This window comes from Rhopalosiphum padi, chromosome 4 (genome assembly GCF_020882245.1).
Source record: "Rhopalosiphum padi isolate XX-2018 chromosome 4, ASM2088224v1, whole genome shotgun sequence".
Classification (NCBI taxonomy): domain Eukaryota; kingdom Metazoa; phylum Arthropoda; class Insecta; order Hemiptera; family Aphididae; genus Rhopalosiphum; species Rhopalosiphum padi.
In genome coordinates this window covers 3,099,170-3,119,318 of record NC_083600.1, presented here as the reverse complement: position 1 = coordinate 3,119,318, position 20,149 = coordinate 3,099,170, and the positions used below count along the sequence as shown (strand labels likewise).

Below are 20,149 nucleotides of genomic sequence, written 5' to 3'. Positions count from 1 at the left end.
AATCTACTACATCGCAGCTAATGCAGCGTATATACTAGATTTGATCGAAAACCGTTCGTGCTCAAACAGAACCCACTTAATTTATCCGAGAACGTTGCCATATTTAAATCCATTTGTTGGATACTGTGGCAACAGAGTTTCCCCACTGAACATTGTATACTAGATCGAAAGGCGTGGGCGTGTATAATATAAACAGCACCAAACCCAATTAATTAAAATCATTTGGTCTATAGCAAAGGGCTGTGTTCAGAGATTCTTAATTTAGCACATTTGCACTGTTCTACCCAGTACCTACACCCCCATTCTGCACGGCGTCTGTCCCCCGCGCCCAATCATCCATCCACCCTATAGGTACGCGCGCGTGTGTGTATATATATATATATATATATATCCGAAAGGAAAACTGTCGGTAGCACCGCCACTGCCGGTTGGCCCGCTTAAAACTTCTTCATTACTGGGCGGCAAACACTGAATTAGCATTTTATTAGCTTTTCCCAGAACCGGAAAAACAACCAGCGCACAGGACACCGGCCTTTGATAGACCTTTGAGGGGATCCCAAAAACCAAGTCATCTGGATGAAAAAGCTTCTAGAAGCAGCCAGTATATCTAGTCTCCAGGCCATAAAACGACCACTTTCCCTATCCCACCTCAGTCACTGATGTGCTGTAGGGTAAACTCTGTTTTCATTTCACCGCCGCTTTCGCTGTCCCTCCGCCTTCGCAGAACCAAAATGACAGTTTACCGTTTTTACGCACACAACCATTCTACAGGGTTGTATTTTATTAAATCCTTAAGGCTTAAATTAAAACTATAGCTCCCCTCTTATAGGTATACAGAGCGATTACGCCGATGAGTAACCAAAACCAATGGATTTTAATTTAACGAAAAGTAAAATCAGATACCCATACAATTCAACATGATGATTTAACTGGCAACAGTTTATTATTTATAATAGAAATAATATAATATATTATATAATAACAGAAACGCATAATAATTAACGCAGTATAACTCCTATATAACATTTAATTACCTAATTAATAGTTATATACATTTAGAATTTAATTATCTATTTTTGGTTTGTTATTAATCTTTATATATTGTACCTACCTATTTATTATGAATACTTCATGCATGCTTATTAAATTGTTAACAAATAATGAGACTGATATCAGTATGCGTTCGAAAACTCTTTACACTTATAAGCTATAATTATAATGAGTTATAAATTTAAATTTAATATAATTACTATATTTTACAATAAATTTTTTATTAGGTAAATATTAAGGTCTTTTCTGAATTATGAATACTATATTTATGCAACTGCATTCGCCCTGTATATGTGATGTACGATTTAATTCACCTTATCAATTAATTAATTATACATCATTTTATTTACCTTTATAAATGTAAATTTTGACTGAAATACAATTGAAACAATAGAACGGTGTAACAACTAAACAAAGGGTATATGACCCTTGTATAAACTCAGTATTAATCCGAGATTACTGTCATGAGGTTTGGCCATAAAGATAAAGGACGTATAAAAGAATTAAATAATTTGTTAAAATGTCAAAAACAATAATTCTTATACAATGCATGGAACTACTTAAAAAATTGCCCAATTTGTCAATGGATTATAATATTCTTACGGCGTTTATTATATATATATAATATTAACTTAGATTAACTATCAAATAATTGCCGGTGATTAGAATCTCTCTAAAATATGCGACCTAAATTTTAACTATATTTTTTACTACCAAATCACTAATATATATTATAAATATTATGTGTATTAGTTGATATATTTTACTATTCTATTAATAAATTAATACTTCGGTGTTTTTTTCCAATAGAAGCTCATCTATTACCACTCTTTTCATAATATTCTTGCATATTGTGCTGTTCACTATAATACATATATACCACTGTGTTTTACATATTATGCTGAGATAATAATAATAAATTAAGACACGTCGTTTATTTTTGAACCATAACGTTTTTTAAATTATTATTATTTGAAAGTGGCACTGGTTTTCGTACTCAAATCATTGTTGATGATGACTTTTAATAGATGATCGTATCTCTCGTCGTCATTCGATGAAAATCTACCCATTATACCTTCTACAATTATGGCTATTATAAAGTCATCAATATGTAGTTTTTTTTTTTTTTCTTAAAATTATTTAGGATGTTGCCATTTTGAAACAGTAAAAATCTTTGTTCTAAATTAACTTATCTTTTCTACAATATATCACACAACGGCAATTACTATAAAAAGGTCACATACTTTATTTTCCAAGAATGATGTTTGTGCATTTGTAATTAATTTACCGTAGGTGTTAACTATACCCACTTAACATATTTGTTTTTATTTTATTTAAAAAATTAAATTATTAAATTATTGCTTTTATAGATTAAATTTGTATTGTTTAATACTAAGTATACTAATATAGTATTAGCAATGTCAAGGCTACCATAATACATTTTAGAAAAATATACATAAACGAAAAGATATAATATACATGTGATATATGACATATTATCTACATAATATTATGTAGGTATAACATGTTTTTTTTTACTACATAACCTTTTTATTTTAAATAAAGACATATTATGTACAATATATATCTATACGTTTTTGAATCGGTTGAGGTTGAAAATCAAGGGAAATACAAAAGTACAAGGGTGAAATCATGATTTGTCGTTTTTCCAATCTTAACCAGCCGTGTGTTTATTTAACCGGATCGGAGACCGTTAGAATTCATTTTATTAAAAATCACCCATTTGACGTTTACGTCTCAAGTTTCTTTTGATTACTATTACTGCGAGTAAAGAGTATACGGAATAAGTTGCATTCGTCTCCGTTTCCATCGCCCAACCCGCTGCGGTCAGCCATTTTGTTTTAATAACAATGTTTATCTCAAACTCTAAAACCCCATCACTATTATAGAGTTTTGAATGAAAAGTTAAACTGCTAAAGAAACGGATTTAATTTATTTTGAAAAGATTTCTAAAGAAGACTACACAATTGTGTTTGGACTAATATTTGTATATGATACGCACAAAAAATAACCAACAACGTTCATTTAGATCACTTTGTATTCAAATTCTAACTTTTCACGATAAAATAGTTAAATTACAAAAAAGTCACAGAATATATTATTTATGTACAAAAACAAGATTTCATTGGCACCAATACCTGTGACGTATAACCTATAACTTTTCCTCGAATTTCTCTACCTGCTACTATAAATTTATATAGGCAAGCATGATTAAAAGCTATTAATATTCTTTAAAAAAACAACCAATCGTAAATTGTATTTTACAATAATGTTGTTTTATACAAAAATATATATACTAGCTGTTATTTTACGTTTACAGTTATAAGTTATAAATTATATTACTGCAAAGTACCATAAAACGTTGTCAATTGTTTCCGTAGTATAAATTGCTTAAAACTATTAATCAAAATATTTAAAAAACTGAGTTGTGTAATAGTAATATAAATAGTTACGAAAAGTCCCACCAAATATTATTTTGTAATAATTGTTACGTAAAATCATTATTTTTCGTTTAAACCTAAAATCAGAGTAATTACATAATTTAAAATCCGTTAAGTCATAGACGCATAGATTCATAGTTTATGTAAATATTTTATTATTTACTGTGGTGTATTTTGTCAACAGATTTCTTATAGTGCGCAGGCTTTTTATTTTTATAGTAGTATTTGTTTGATATCTAAATATTTTAATTTCTAAACATTCATAATGATATTACTCATTTGGTAGTTTTCAAAAAATCCAAGACTATAATAATCAATACTATAGATACGGTTAGCGTTACTATCATAAACAAATCGGTATACAAATTTATACATTATTTTAAACACATTTTACTCTGTCTACATTGTGATGCAGTTAGCTTAAAAATATTTGGTCTGTTTATGTATAACGGTAAAATATTTAGTTTTAGTGTATGGGTATAGGTAGGTACTTAAAAATCTTTATGCGAATGGTCATTATCGGCATAACATTTTTAACATTTTTATACGACGTGCGCTTAAGCAATTAATTTAAGGGTTTTAAATGTAATTATTTTTAAGGAATAAAAACTTGGTAATATCATTTGCCTACATAATACATTGCATTTAATAAAGCCATTGATTATTATTAAAGTTGTTTAATAGTGTTTATGACCTGCAACGTTAGTGACCCGCTTTTTAAAATTTATTTTTTGTTATTTATTATTAATGCACATTTAAATGCTCAATAATTAGCAAACCGTTTGCGTGTTAGAATTAACTCGAAACCTATGTATATACTGCGACTTACCTATACCATGTCGCGTGTTCACAATCCATCAACGAACGCGAGGTTACAAAATCCCTGCGAATTTACCAACTGCGTTTTTGTATTGGCTTAACACGTAGGTAATTCTTATTTTTAATGCTTTATAATTTATAATTGCATTAATAAAAACATTACATTTATTACAGTAGTAATATAAATTACAATTAATTGAAGTAGCGCGTAATATCTGGATTATTCATTCGTCATTATTTAAATAAATTCTTCGTGTGTGATATGCGCAAAGAGAGTATTGACAGTTTTAATCTGAAACTTAAAATGTTTAATGAATAATAAAGTTTTTTTATGTATTAATTATATTTTGAATCTATAAAGCCTTATAAGCTACACAATATATATTATAAAATATTAGGAAATAAAATTGTTTTGAATTATTATAAATCCTGCAAATACCATTGTTGTAAGAATCATATTTTTCATTACAATTAAATATTTTTTAAGCTATATTCTATTTAATGCCTTAATGTCACTATCTACAGTCTACACCCATATAATATTTCCATGACTCGCAGATACGTAAACATATTTTATTTTTTAATTAAATTATTTATTATGTTAGTTGCTCATTCTCATGCTATGATTACTCACAATCTTGTGGCATACGATAGATGATAATATCTATTATCACGTCATTTATCTTTTTTTATATTAAATTAATTAAAATGTTATTTCGCTTATATTCAACCCTCCAACCAGTGGCCTACGCATACCATTTTATCCGCCCCACAATTCGTTTTAAAATTAGAAACAAAAAAAGTTACCTGTAGTACAATCCAACCTGTGAAAAACTGATCCTTTGGTAAGTTTGAGTTGCCATTCCTTTTTTAAATCAAAATAATAACCATTTTCCACTTATTGTAGGTAATATTTTTGTAGTGGTATTTTATATTTTATTCATAGGTTTCACTAATTTTCTTTTCTGTAAAATAATGCATCAATACGTACATAGTAAATCTAAACAATAATTTATTACCTATACATAATCATAATGCCAAACAATTATCAAGGATTATTTTTTAGTAGGTTTTTCATTAATCAATGATAAAAAAAAGGTTGTTAATCTTAATTTATTGTGAAAAATAATAATGGTCGTCTTAAAATAAACTCGTTTACACCTCGTTGCATAGCTATATTATACTACGTAATTTAGACGTGATTTTAACTAAAATAAATCTTAATTTTTTTAACATACAAGCATTATTATAATATGCTTGCAGTGTTTAATGAAAAATATATATTTTAAACAAATTATTTTATTCAAAGATGTTAATATTTGCAAATATCAATTTTTTATAATGAGAATTATGAAAATTAATTATCTCTACTTTCTATTTGCTCTATTTTGTCGTAATCAAAATAAATTCTAGTGGAAAGTGGAAACTCGTCTCACTTGTAGACTCATCTCGGTGGAACACATACTATTGATGAATTGTTAATGAAATCGTATACATAAACGGTCTCATTTAAAAAAAAACATCAAAGATATCAAAGTTCAATTATGTTTATTGCATTAGTAGGTATTCGGTTGGTATATAATATTGTATAATTTTAAATTTTAAAAATCATTTTTTTTTTTTAGGTAAATACTAAATTTAATCAGCAATGGCTTATTTTTCAAATTACTGTAATTAAGATGGCTATAAAAAATTTTAATTATAGACGTGTGCACGGGCCTTTTTCCTATGCGAGTCGTCATGAGATTTATAAATTCACAAATTATAATAATGTATTTTTTTATGAATACTATATAAAATATGTTATACATTTTTGTGCATGCTTATAATTTATAAATAATATTATGATAAACTCAATATATCTACAAGTATTATATAACATCATAATAGTTATCGGTTTATGAAGATTTGGTACTAAAATATGGAAATACAGCATTGATGCTCAAATTTTAACTATAAGAGAAAATTAACTTAACTGGCAGGTAGCATTTAGTAATTATTTAATTATTATTACCCTGAAAATCGAAGACAAAAATATCCAAAATCTTACAGATTAATTCAATTTATTTTTCCAACCATTTTATGCTTAAGTTAAGCTCAAGAGGACATATTTATAACATATTTATATTCACTAAAGTTGATACTAATAAATAAATACCTTTAAGACTTAAATGATACAAGATACTTTACTCTCAATTTAATTATAAATTGTTTGTGTAAAAGGATTTTTTTCAATCCAGTAGCCACGAAAATTATAACTTACGAAGCACAACAAATTGACTTAATTAAAGTATATATTATTAGATTATTGATTTCCTATGCTAATTATTGATAAAGGCATTTCAGCATTAGTAAATTTTAAATTGGTACATAATATGATTTACCTGATATGATAATTGAATTAACATCCATAGAAGCGAGACAAAAAATGTGTAATAAACAATGTTTATGAAATACAATAATATATTTTAAAGGGTTACCTAGTGGTTATAACACTTATAACTATATAATAGAAGAAGATGAATATCATTATAGTCATTATAGTAGTTTTATTATAGTAATTTTAGTCTGTTTTTACGTTTTATCATTAAAGTTAGTTAAAAAAAAAAAAACTATTAAACTATATTGTTATTTTAGATATTTAAATTATAAACTTTATATTATTTATAATGACTATAGAAATCTAAAAAATTAAATGTAATAAAAAATCCTGTGCTTGTATTTATAGATTTTTATCATGTGTCGATAGCAGTTTATACTTAATTATTGGTACAATGGTACCTATAGGATAACGAGTAAACATATGTGAAATCTGTCCACGTGGAGTAGTCGTCCATAATTAGTATTTTATTTTTTACACCTAAAATGAAGTCAAGTTCATTGTCACAAACCCGAACACTGCAGGACGCGTGGTTTGTGGACGACCGGGATGAAAAAAAAAGGAATTTACAGGCCAAATTCTCGTGTTTATTAGCTTTTAGAGTTCATCATAACCGTGCTCGATTCCGCGTATCGAAACCACCGTCCTCTCGAATGGACGCGCGCGCGTGACGATCCAACGACGACGACGGCGGCGGTGGCGTCGTCGTTGTTACGATCGAGTTAATCTAATAATGCCAAACACGCCACGGTAATTACCGGTGCTTACTTCGTGAAAAGTTTCCGTGCTAGAATATAATATACACATATATATATATATATATCGTGTGTGACATGTGACGGCTATTGCATTAGCGCGGCTAATCGTGAAGGGCGCGTGTCTAGGTATCGGACGTTGCGTTTATATATATCCAGTGCACAACCGGGTTAGAGGTGCGGGCAAAGCGCCGTAGTTTATGTACTTACGATTTGCCATAATATTATTAATTGATTTTACTGTGTACGCGTGTGTACACCGTTGATACTTTGCTGCTGGCGCGGTGCAGAAATGATTGACGATCGTTTATATAAGTACCGAGCGGCGGCCCACTGCCGTGGTTTTTCTTTTTCCGTTTTCTGGTGTTAGTATGTATGGACTTGTTTGATATGGTTTGTATGGACAGAAATGTGTTGATTGTTCACAATATAAGATAATCGTCAATAATTTAATACGATATTGGTGTTAGAGCCAGTTTTGATTGTCTTGGTAGATGTTGAATACTAAAAATTAAAAATATTAGATTTTAATGAGTTCATTGATATCTTTACTACAAACAAAGCCATAAAAAACTAATCTAAAATATCACAAATTTATGATACTGTTGCGTTATTTTCAATCGACTAACTGCGGCGGTGGCTACGTAATAAAACACAGTGATTTCGTGATGTGTTAGTAATATTATAATAAAAATTATAGTACACTACTGCATGATATATCATAAAGGACGTTTTGTTTATTATGGGAAATATTACATTACTACGTATTATTACTATGATATTGCCATCATATTACACCAAAATATTATCTATATCTACCATTAATTTCCGCATGAAATATTTAAAAATCGGTCTGTTTTGAAAACAAGTTGGAGCATACTAAATACTAAAATACTTACATGAATATTTATTTTATATTTAGATAAAAATTAAAAATGCATTTATCATTTATATCTTATCTAAATAAATCCCTATTAATAATATTTTATCCTTATGCCCTAACACTTCTAGCACTAGTATACGTATTTATTATGTATAGACACTCCGCGTGTGCAATGGTTATAATACTTATAACTATGTAATCCACCCCACCACATTAATGGTTAATATTTATTATCGTTTATTATTATTTAATATATATAGGTTACGACATATAAGATGTATCTAATATTATTTATCGTGTTCATCACTTCTGTCGTCGTTTATGTCCCCGATACGATATCGATTTTATTATTTATACTCCTAAATCCTTTTCACCCCTTTCTAATGTGATATAAACGAGTTTAGGGTTAGCGACATGAGTGACACCGACTACAAAACAAAACCCCCATACCACTAATTTTATACTAATAAATATTATTAAATATTATATAATTTCCCGGCTTCTTATCTCCAAACTTTTGTAATGCTGTACTTCAGTCCTATACACTTTTGGCGTGGCTATAGATATAAAACTACAATTAAACTTCTTACATTTTGTCCCCCAAATAAATGATTTATTTATATAATGCATCATGTATAAATATGTATAGGTAATACACAATTTTAGTAGATGTTCAATTATAATTTAAAATTGGCATAATTTGGTTTTATTATCAAATTACCTATGGTGAAAAAACATTATGTAGTACACTGGTAGATATCTACTAAACACTAAGTTTAGTGTACCGTACTATCAGCACTAATATTATAGTAATATGCATAAATAATACGTTAAGTTAAACCATAAAATATAAATAGATAATTAAATTATGAAGAATTTCCGTTATTCCTGTGTTATTTATTATTGTATTAATTAAGCTTATTGTTAAAATTTGTAACAGATTGTTAAATAAAGAATTATGTTTAAAAAAAAAATATGAAGAATAATAATAGTGGCTTGACTAGCCTGTAATATGTTCAAAAATAAAAATATAGTAAAATTGTATTTAGTAACACTATTTGTGCAAGCCGCAAGAGCACTAAAACAGTAAAACCATAAAATAAAAAAATATTTTTCTATGAAAAAAATTATATGCCTAAATAACTAGATATCACCATATCGTGTAATATATTTTGTACTATATAAATTACCAAGTTAATTTTAAAAAGTAATATCACCATTATACTAAAAATATTAACCTAAACCAGGAAAATTATTGGATTATTACATTTTATTATTATTGACTATTGAATACCCCACGAGCGACACATAACAATCTTAACAAAGTCACTATAAACTAAAAACGCTTATTTTATATAATTAAAAATACACGTAATAACTGAGGTCTTACATGACAATCGAGTCATTTCAATACATTTAATGTAACTACTAACTAAACTAGTTATATAATAATTTTTATACTTTCGTTGATTTATTAGTTATTTGGTTACTTATTTTATTGTTTGAACTCTTAAAATTCACTAAAATATTATCATTTATTATTTTATATAGGTACTAATAATTTGAAGGATAGCTCTGAAAATTATGAACGTGAATTTTGTAATGTAAGTACATATAGGACAAAGAGTAAAATCGGATTAAACACATTTTTAACGAGCTCACATCAAAAATATCGTCATACCCAATTATTACTATTGATCATCACGAGTTAAAATTATCTAAAACGCTTAATACCTACTATAACCATTTCAACAGATATGTATTGAATAATATTACAATATTTACATAAATCATAATATCATATAAGTATCAGGGCGCGCTCTATGCATTTGCACAATAACTATAAAATTCCAGTATATTAAGCAATAATACATATTTTCAAAACGTAATAATAAAATATATATTATATAAATATTTATAGTTGTCAATATATTTTGTATGCAGTTATTGATATGATATTAAAAATTATTGATCGCAACACGTATCAATAACTGCGCATTATATAATATTAATCGCAATCTATTTGTTTATTAACAAGTATCTATTGTAGACAAAGAATGTATTTTCCATTAATCAGAGTGTGTTCATTTATCATTAAAAAATTATTTTAATTTGCTTCAATTCCAATTTTAGTTAATAAACAGAACGAAAATACAAAGAATATACTATATTTATACATAGAAAGGTACCTAATAAATTATTAATACATTATATTATTATAATGCAGAATGCTGAACGATAAAATAAGTTAATACTTAATAGTATGTACACAATTCAATAATTATTTAATATTAAATAATTAATTATAGGTATATTATCCTCATAAGAAAAACCGAAATTTAATTGAAAACAATTTGTTCGAGTAGTAGGTATTCAATAATGTACAATAATCTGTTACGCGCTTCATAATGTTTGAATATTCGCCAAACAGATGGCGCCAGGTTATATACAAAGATGTTTGGTACACAGCAACTGGGTACGATTCCGTCAAAATAAAAGTCAAATAAAATATTCTAGACTTGGATTAACAATTAAAATACTTTTATGTGTACAAATAAAATACAATTCATTAATTTACAACTCAATTACTCTCTGTTTTATTGAATTGAATGCGAAATTTGAAATTAACTTAAAAAAAACTATTTACTAAAATCGTTTAAAACAAATTATCATCTACACTATTTTAGTTTCGCCATATTAAAATTCTATGTTTTTGTCTGGTTTGGTTGTATTTTTATGTAGACAGTTTTTATTAACAATTTAATGATTAATTTATTAATTTAAAAAAACGTCAAACAATACCTTACCTCGACATAATAATATTATGCACCCACTGATTTAGCAAATTGTCTTATATTATTCAAATTATCTTGACTTTCTTTAAGTATTAAAAGGAAAAATTTACATTTTAATCTCGCTGCAACTATAATTTTTAAATTTTAGCTGTGGAGTTGAATATTTTTTTATTTTCGTTATGAACATTTTTTTATTATAAGCATAAAATCTAAGAATATACATAACATTAAAATAAAAATAAATTTAAACTATAAACGAATCACAATGTATTCTTAATGTTAATTTTACCACTTTTACATTTAGTTACAATACAATTTTTTAATTACCTGAAAATTTCCATCTAAAGCTTTATGAACTAATTTTTTTTCAGTGTTTTCACAAAATAAATATTATATATTTAATGAAAATTAAACTATCTGTATTCTGTTTAAAATAAAACATTTTTTAAAACAACGTAAAAAATATGCGTCATAATGATTGGTGACAAGTAATTCCAAAATAAATTAATTGAGCATTCCTTACAGTATAAAATACAATAATTTAACCTCCCATTTGGCTGGTACCAGTAATGTTTCAATAATATTTTTTGAGGATATATTCAGCACAATGCTTTAAAAATTTCAATTAAAAACTTTAGGGTGCTAAAAAAGGTGCCCATGTAACATATTATGATGTCATTTTCAAAATAATAATAATGTTGTGATAATAGATTTGGTATTTTCGAACAACGTTGTCACCATAGCATTAGATATTCATTTTTATAATTATCATTATCGGTATTACCACAGAATAAAAAAAAATATAATAATAATATATTTTGTGGTATTACCTGTTAATTATAATAATATATTATACTATAGTCGATTCTATTCAACAACAAACTACGAACACCGTCATAGTGCACTGTTTTCGCCAGCGGGAAATAATTTTCGTACCCCAAAAATATATTTTATTTGATTTTCAACAATGATATAAATCGCTCATCACAAAAACAATAACCATTTTATTCATAAATTAGTTTTGAGAGTATACACTATAATACGCAATATAAATGGCTAGCACACAAGACTGAAGGCCCTTCGTATAATATGTGTACTTACCTGTTTTATATTTATATATTTCACATTATTACCAATATATTAATATTATTATTAGACAATTTTGCAACTTTTTATTTGTCGATTAAAAAAAATTGGACGACCGCAGAATATTATAATATAAATCCTATAACATACGATTGTATACGATCGTATATACCTACATATTATATTGATACGTATATTATAGGTATATAGTTTTATTTTTATATATTGTAAATACAAGCGTGTATCGAGTTGTTGACGTTTTCCCTTTAGTCGTTTTTGTAATTAATGATTTATATTTTAAAACCTCGTGAGTTCCAAGTATTTTGTTTAAAAAAAAAATTCTCGAAAACAATATATAATTGATAATATTATTAAACGGGTATTATATGCATCCACGTATTTAAATTTATTTTTGAAGTTTGCATTAAATCCTTTGTCTAAACAAACCTACCAACAATCCTTCTTTATGGATTTATGTTTCAATATTATTTATTATTCATACATAAAAGTAATTTAATATAATCCTTTGTAATTATATTTTTTTATATTTTGAATACAAAAAAAATTTTTCCTGCAAACAAGAAATATATATATACAGTAATATCATTAACAATAATTTTACATTGCACTTTCTAGTTGTAAGATTTAACATAATAGAAACTATTTGGCAACTTTACTATTTGTCAAAACAATTATTATGTATGGTAGTAATGAAGTGAATTTTATCAGTTTTTGTTGTATATAATATATATATACCTATAAGTCGATTGCAATGCTAAAAACTTAAGCTACAAAGAATGCTAGACACTATATAGTTATTGTAAAATTGTTAAAATGGCTAAGTTTAATATTTAATTATTTGTTCGTGAACTTAAATTGATTTAAAGACGGTGAATTACTCAGATGTTTAAATGTCGTTAGGGTTGCACGCAATGCTTCATTGAGTTTTAATAAAGTAAATACACGGAAGTAATGGCCTTCAACGGCCTCAACTTGACAGACGAAGATATAAGAACAAAGGTTAGAAAATCCATATTTTATTAATTTTGTTCATTTAACATTTGAGTTGAGTCTTTGGATTTTCTGTTGATGTAGTTGTACATTCAATTTTGTTATTATTTAGACTGAATAAATAAAAAAATTAATTTCTGTCAAACAGCTTATAATAATATAAAATAGTATAATATGTATATTTGCAATTTTTAATCCAATCTAAATCTAAAAGATAATTAATTGTAAAATAATAAATATTATCCTCTTATAGTGTGGTATTTACATTTTAAATCTATATAAATACCTATACTACATATATCTAAAAACAACTTTGTAATATTTTATAATTATTTTCAATTTAGATTCTAAACAGAGCAAACAATGATGAATTTTACAATGATGTGTGTTCTTTTTATTTATTTATTTTTTCGTTCAAAGACGAATTATTAATTTTGAAGAGTGTTTCTATTGGATCTAGTTAGTACTTTTAGAGCCCTATGGAAAATTATCAATACTTTTTTAATTATCAGGAAAATAAAAATACAAATATTTGTTAAAATTTTCAAATTATTATAAAAATAATTGTTTTGTAAACCTGATTACCAAAAAGTTAAACACTCTTCGTTCAAAATCATTTTTCATCGTATACAGTGATATATCTTTGAATATTATATTGTTAGAATCTAAATTTAACACACCCATTTATAGGGACTTACTCAGTAGTGAGTTACACTTGAAACTTATAAGTGCTGTAACTGACAACTGTACGGGGAATGGCAAACTCCTACAAATTAATGTAATCTCCTACAAAAGTTAGTATTAACTCCTACAAAATAATATAATAATACAAAAATATGACTATTTTGTCGGAATAAAAGCGCAAAAATGAATGGTATATCATTTTGATTCTTAAAATCATGAATAGTAAATAACTGCAGAAAATATTTTGTACAATAATTAAATGTATCGTTTAATGAAATATTTTTTTGTTATTGAACAGAGAAATTTTAAATTTTCTATACAATAGAGCCGTTATACTTACAAAACAATTAAATTAAAATAATATATATGTATATGATACATTTTAATAATATAATATATAATAATAATATGATACTCATAAATAATTTATCATTATTAAATAAGTTTATTTATTATGACATAATATGCTATTATATTGGTACTTTTTCATAAAAAAAAGTTAAATGATAACATATTGTTTCTGAAAGAGAACAAGAGCCGCCAAACAGTATTAATCTTTAATTCAAAATAAAATTAATTACAAAAGTTTAATTGGTCATTTTTTTAAATGTTAAAGCTTAGTTTTTAGAAATATTATTATGAAAAATAAAAATAATATTCATAAATAATTATTTAAAATTATTTTAAGCCAGTATAATGTTTTTATCATGAAAATTGTTATTCTTATAGTATAACGAAAAATATAGTATACATTTAAAATATGAGTTTATTTATCTATATAGACATCACATATTCCGATAGTTATAATATGCAATCTGCAGCTATATTTAAGTTGTATTATTATAAATGTATAACGTATGTCCCTACTAACATATTATGTTACTCCTCAATCCTCATAAAAAACATATTGTATTATAGGTTATTATATTAATATGTAACGAAAAAAAAATTTTCAAAAGAGTGTTTTTTTTTTGTCCAGTTTACGTGAAGTAGTTTGTATTATACCTATTGTTAAAACATCAACCCATGTATACTTATATTTATATGTCGTATCACTGCAGATTCTGCATTAAATTTATTACACTAATGTAGTATTGCCGTTTATTTTATATAGAGAATTCATCAAAAACAAAAACAATTAATCTAACCACTTGTTCCATTTAAAAACATAATAATCCTTATATATCATGTATTTTAATATATTATAATATTCACAAAAGTCTGCATGCACTAACCGGAACAGCCAAGTATATAATAATTTTTTATTTTTAAAACACATAAAGATATACATGTATACGAGTATAATATATAATATATGTATACTTATACATGTTTAATTTTCTATATTATTTTATAATATTATATTACCTAACGTTACCTAACCATTTATATGGGCGTATGCTTGTTATAAATGATTAACCATTTTCACTCCATTTGATCATTGATTTATGAGTTTATTCAAATTCTGATTTTTGGAACTTTTAAATATACTTATAAGATCATATTTTAAAAATAATTATAGATTTTTATTTTTTTAACATTTAAGAAATGTAATCCTGTGGTGATACAAATCGTTGTTTACTTTCAAATTAGAATAGCTGTTTTAACTTTTTTACTAGAAATTGTTATTCATAATGTAAATTATATATCAAAATTCGAACGAATTATTCAATTTTATGTTCTACAAGAATAACAATCCTTTTCCTTAATATTATTTAAGTTAGGTTAAATCAAAAAATGTAAAACACAATATTATTATACTCTGGTGATTTTTACAAAAAATATAATAATATGTTTATAAATTAACAATAATTAACCTTAATTATTATTGTAAAATCATCATACCGTCCATATCTTTTAAGCCTGTTTATTACCTATTGACTATTTTCCTTAGAACATTAACCTCAAAGTTAATATAGTATTAACAGTTTCTTATAATTCACATGACCCTCGCTTAGCTCTTTAAATGGTTCGCTTTCTTCTATTTTTTAATTTTTATCATTTTTATTACACTACGCCACTGCGGCACATACTCAATTTATGTATATTTCAAATCGCACTTCGGTATGTGTCACGTGTGATGAATATTCATTATTGTGTATATTATATATAGTTCGCGTAATAGCTATATAATAATATATACTGTAACAGATCGGCAGTGTGCGCGCAGCATCTCCGCGAGAAGACCGTCGACTAAGATTAATAACGGTAAGTTGAGACATCGATATACGGATAATAAATAATAATATGTAGCCGGTTCTCAATAAAGAAACGCGTATAGAAAATACGCGCACAATAATGAACCTAACGCGCGTGCATGCGTGTCATTACAATATATATGGACATTATGTTTATACACATATTATGCACATATTAGGTGCACCTCCTTAAAACACCTTTACCCATATTATAATGGCAATAATGTATTATTATTGTGTTGTGTGTAAAAACTCGCCTTTTTCTCGCCGCCAATCCGCGGTCATGTTAATAATATGATGTTTCGTCGCGGCGTATTTACACATGAGGACACATAATCTCGGACGATTTCGCGTCCATTGTGCGTAGGTGTTGTTTGTCAGCCGCAACACCTGGTGGGGTCGTATTATACGATAATAATATGGACGACAACGACGACGATACATTTTATACGTGCGTACCTGTAATATAATATAATATATTATATTATAACATTGCTGGTAATGCCATGCATTTAATAATATGTTACTATTACAATACTTATATATTATATATAGGTACCTTTATACAACATAAATATATCACTACATACGGCCACGTTTTTATATTATATATTATATTATATTATGCCGTTTCGAGTTTTTTGTCGGTCAACAACGTTTGTTCGATCCATTGCACCCGGGTAAAGGCCAAAACACGAGCACACACACACACACGTTTTGTGCAACATCGTGTTTTTGACATGTGGTCTTAAGGAAAATTGGGACCACCCTGTCACCGCGACTTAAAGCGTGTAATATCATATATAACACGCAGCCCGCAGGGGTAGGTATATATATTGTATATTATAATATAATACGACTGTAATTGCAGACTCGCGGGACCGTCTCTGCTGCCAACTTGGCCAATCGTTGTACCACCATTAGAACACATAATAAATAAATAATATGTGCATTTTATAAAGACGTGTCATAAAATATTCTTGCCACCGTTGGGTCACCGTGAAATACGTTTCAAACGTAACGAGCCGAATTAATGTACGCCTAAGACGTAATGCGCTAGCGGGTTCATAATTGTCTATAGATAATATTAATTTATTAAATGGATTTATTTTTAAATTATACGCCATTTGAATATAAATCACATCATATAATATATGTTAATGTTGTACAAGTATTATAAATTAATATTTAAATCGTAAACGATACTCTAGGTATAGGTCCACCTGTGAAAAGTTTGACTTTCCTGGCAAACTATAGTAGAGCATATGAATTACAAAGAGCTAGTCAAGAATTCATAGAAATTGATTACTATAATTATTCTCATATAATATATAATTTATTCAGATATACGAGTATAACGTTCGTAAATAAATAATTTTGAGAGATTTTTGATAAGCTGGTGATTCGCCAAATGTAGGAATGATATGTAGACTCGTATTAGGCCGATCATATATCTAGTCCTATAGCAGAAGGGGTTAACCTACGGCACGCGTGCAAAAGGTGGCAAGTTGGTTAAATTTTAATGGCACATGAAAAATTTTAATTATTAAAAATTATGCTAGGTATTTATTAAGTTTTTTTAAAGAAATTCAAAGAAACAAATCATAAAATATAAATAACATTTAAAAAATTATAATTACAAAAAAATGTGTGCTTACTAAATAAAATAATTTATAATAAATCTGTAACTTTAGTTATATCCTTAGAAAATATAATTTTTCTTTGGGCATATGAAAAATTTTCAAAACCTTGATTGGAAAATTTTGGCACTTGACCCAAAAATAAGCGCGCTGTGAACACCTGCCTATAAAATATTATACTTCTTTTAAGTTATATATTATTTTCAATTTTGTACATGCGTCCCAACTTCTAATCCCCTATATGCTCTAAACAAAACTTTGACACTGCAGAGCAATAAAAAATCACAATGTTATGGTTGCTAAAAAAGTAAAACTGTTAAGTAATACATTATTCGATTTACGACTATTTCGGCTATTTTAACGCACAGAATATATATATTTATATATTTTTTTCTTCCGATTTTTTTTATTTTATTTTTAGCTATTCATGTGCACTTCGTTGTCCGTACAAAATACATACGAGTTAAATTTGGTTTCCTGTTGCTAACATTTTAGCGTAACGCGTGTGACAGATTAATAATATTTTTGGTTTCGTGATTTGGTGTTAGTATAAATGATATTTCCGACAGATCAACTTTACATAACTATCTCTCACATCGTTGCTTTTATTTGACCATTTATAGCAGCTACATTTTTTTTTCAAACGACCTAAATGAGATTTGTTTTTCATTCAATACCAAAAATCGTCTACTCACAAAGTTTCAATAGTGTGAACCAAAAACAACGAATAAGTTACCTGTATTATTAATAAAATATAATACATAATAACTGATAAATGATAAGTAATTTCTAACTTATATAATATATATATTACATGCAGAGTGCTGAGTGAGTATTTCCGCCATCTTCGTGTGCTAATAATCTTTTAAAAAAATATGAGAATATAATGGCCCACTCTGTATAATAATATATTATTAATAGAATAATTATTACTAATTACAATATTAATATATTATGCGCCGCAATAGTATCCCGTCATATTTTCGTTTGTTAAGTGCATAAACGGTAAATTATATTCAAAATCTCGTAAAATATCAAAGTATATGGATCTGCACACATAATAATATATTATATCAAAAGTCTACCTCCGCGTGCAACTCAGATAAATGCCGTTAAATGCCCCTTTGTACACGCACGTACGCGCACCCGTTCCAATATAGGCACTGCATAAACAAAATGCAAATTTTATTTCTCAGACGAATCAAGAATAATATAACGCAGTGGATCGTGTCAAACGGATATTCTGCTAGACGGGCAAAAGTATATTTATATAATAAACCTATATGTTCTGTGTATATGCGAGTTGGTGTAATATCGCACAGGTATTTTCCGGGCCAGCGGTCGCGTTCTTTCGATTTCGCTATTTCGCTCGCGGTCTGTACAATACTAATAATAATAATAATATATATTTATATACCTACGTAAGTACGTGTGTGTGTGTGTGTGTGTGTGTGTGAGCAATGAGCATATTATATTATTATTATTATACATTGCAGTGATCGTGCGAACAGCGTGGGATACGCACGGAAGACCGACGTCGCAGTCGCACCGCCGTCGTGTCCCGCGGCTTTCCTAGTCCGATTATTATTAATACAATGTTCGTCCAATTAGGACGGGGAAATGGAGAGAAAAAAAATCGCACACATATATTATGGCTGATTAACAACAATAATGACGACGGACTGGGTCCAACACGTTCTCGTCCGGCTATTGTGTGCCACACCGTTTCGCTTATACATTATTATTATAATATAATACACATTTTTATTATGATTAGCTTCCAGTTATCCCGCACCGCACACGGGATCCTCGCCCGCTGCAAAGGGTACACCCTGTATACATACTACATACTACATAATATTATAACACACGTGTACATTTCCATATTATTATATTATCGTGTGTACAATATATACGACGAAATATAATAATATGTTATAATCCGGTGGTATTGTACATATTTGTACTAGTGTACTACTATAAGGTCTATAAGTCTATAAAATATTAAAATATTTAATATGTGTAGGACGTATTTATACTTTATAGTATAAGTGTAAAACTGTAATCACACGTATTATGCACAAAACCATGTTTATTAATATAGGTAATAGGCACATCGCATATAAATAATAATATAATTTGCGAATATAAAATAATATTATAATACTTTAATACTTATTATAGACTACCTATAGTATTATCGTTATAGCTGAAAATTAATATATCGCCTCGTTGATTAAAAGAAAGTTTAAGTGTAGCAGAGCGCAAGGCCATAACTGAGTGGAGAGTCTAGGGGTCCCCCCCCCCCGAAAGAATTTAAAGACTCTAAAAAATATACATACTATATATTATAATTATAAATTCATAATCAAATTACTTTGTCATT

General features: G+C 27.3%; 1 protein-coding gene across 1 annotated transcript in view; it reads right to left on the bottom strand.

Moving 5' to 3' along the window:
• The window catches only part of LOC132929481 (uncharacterized), a 204,876-nt gene extending 187,548 nt beyond the window's left edge, over positions 1 to 17,328 (bottom strand). Inside the window, exon 1 of the mRNA XM_060994860.1 lies at positions 17,325 to 17,328. The gene's annotated coding sequence lies outside the window, so the exon portion shown is untranslated. The remainder of the gene's footprint in view (positions 1 to 17,324) is intronic.
• Positions 17,329 to 20,149: the final 2,821 nt, after the last annotated feature.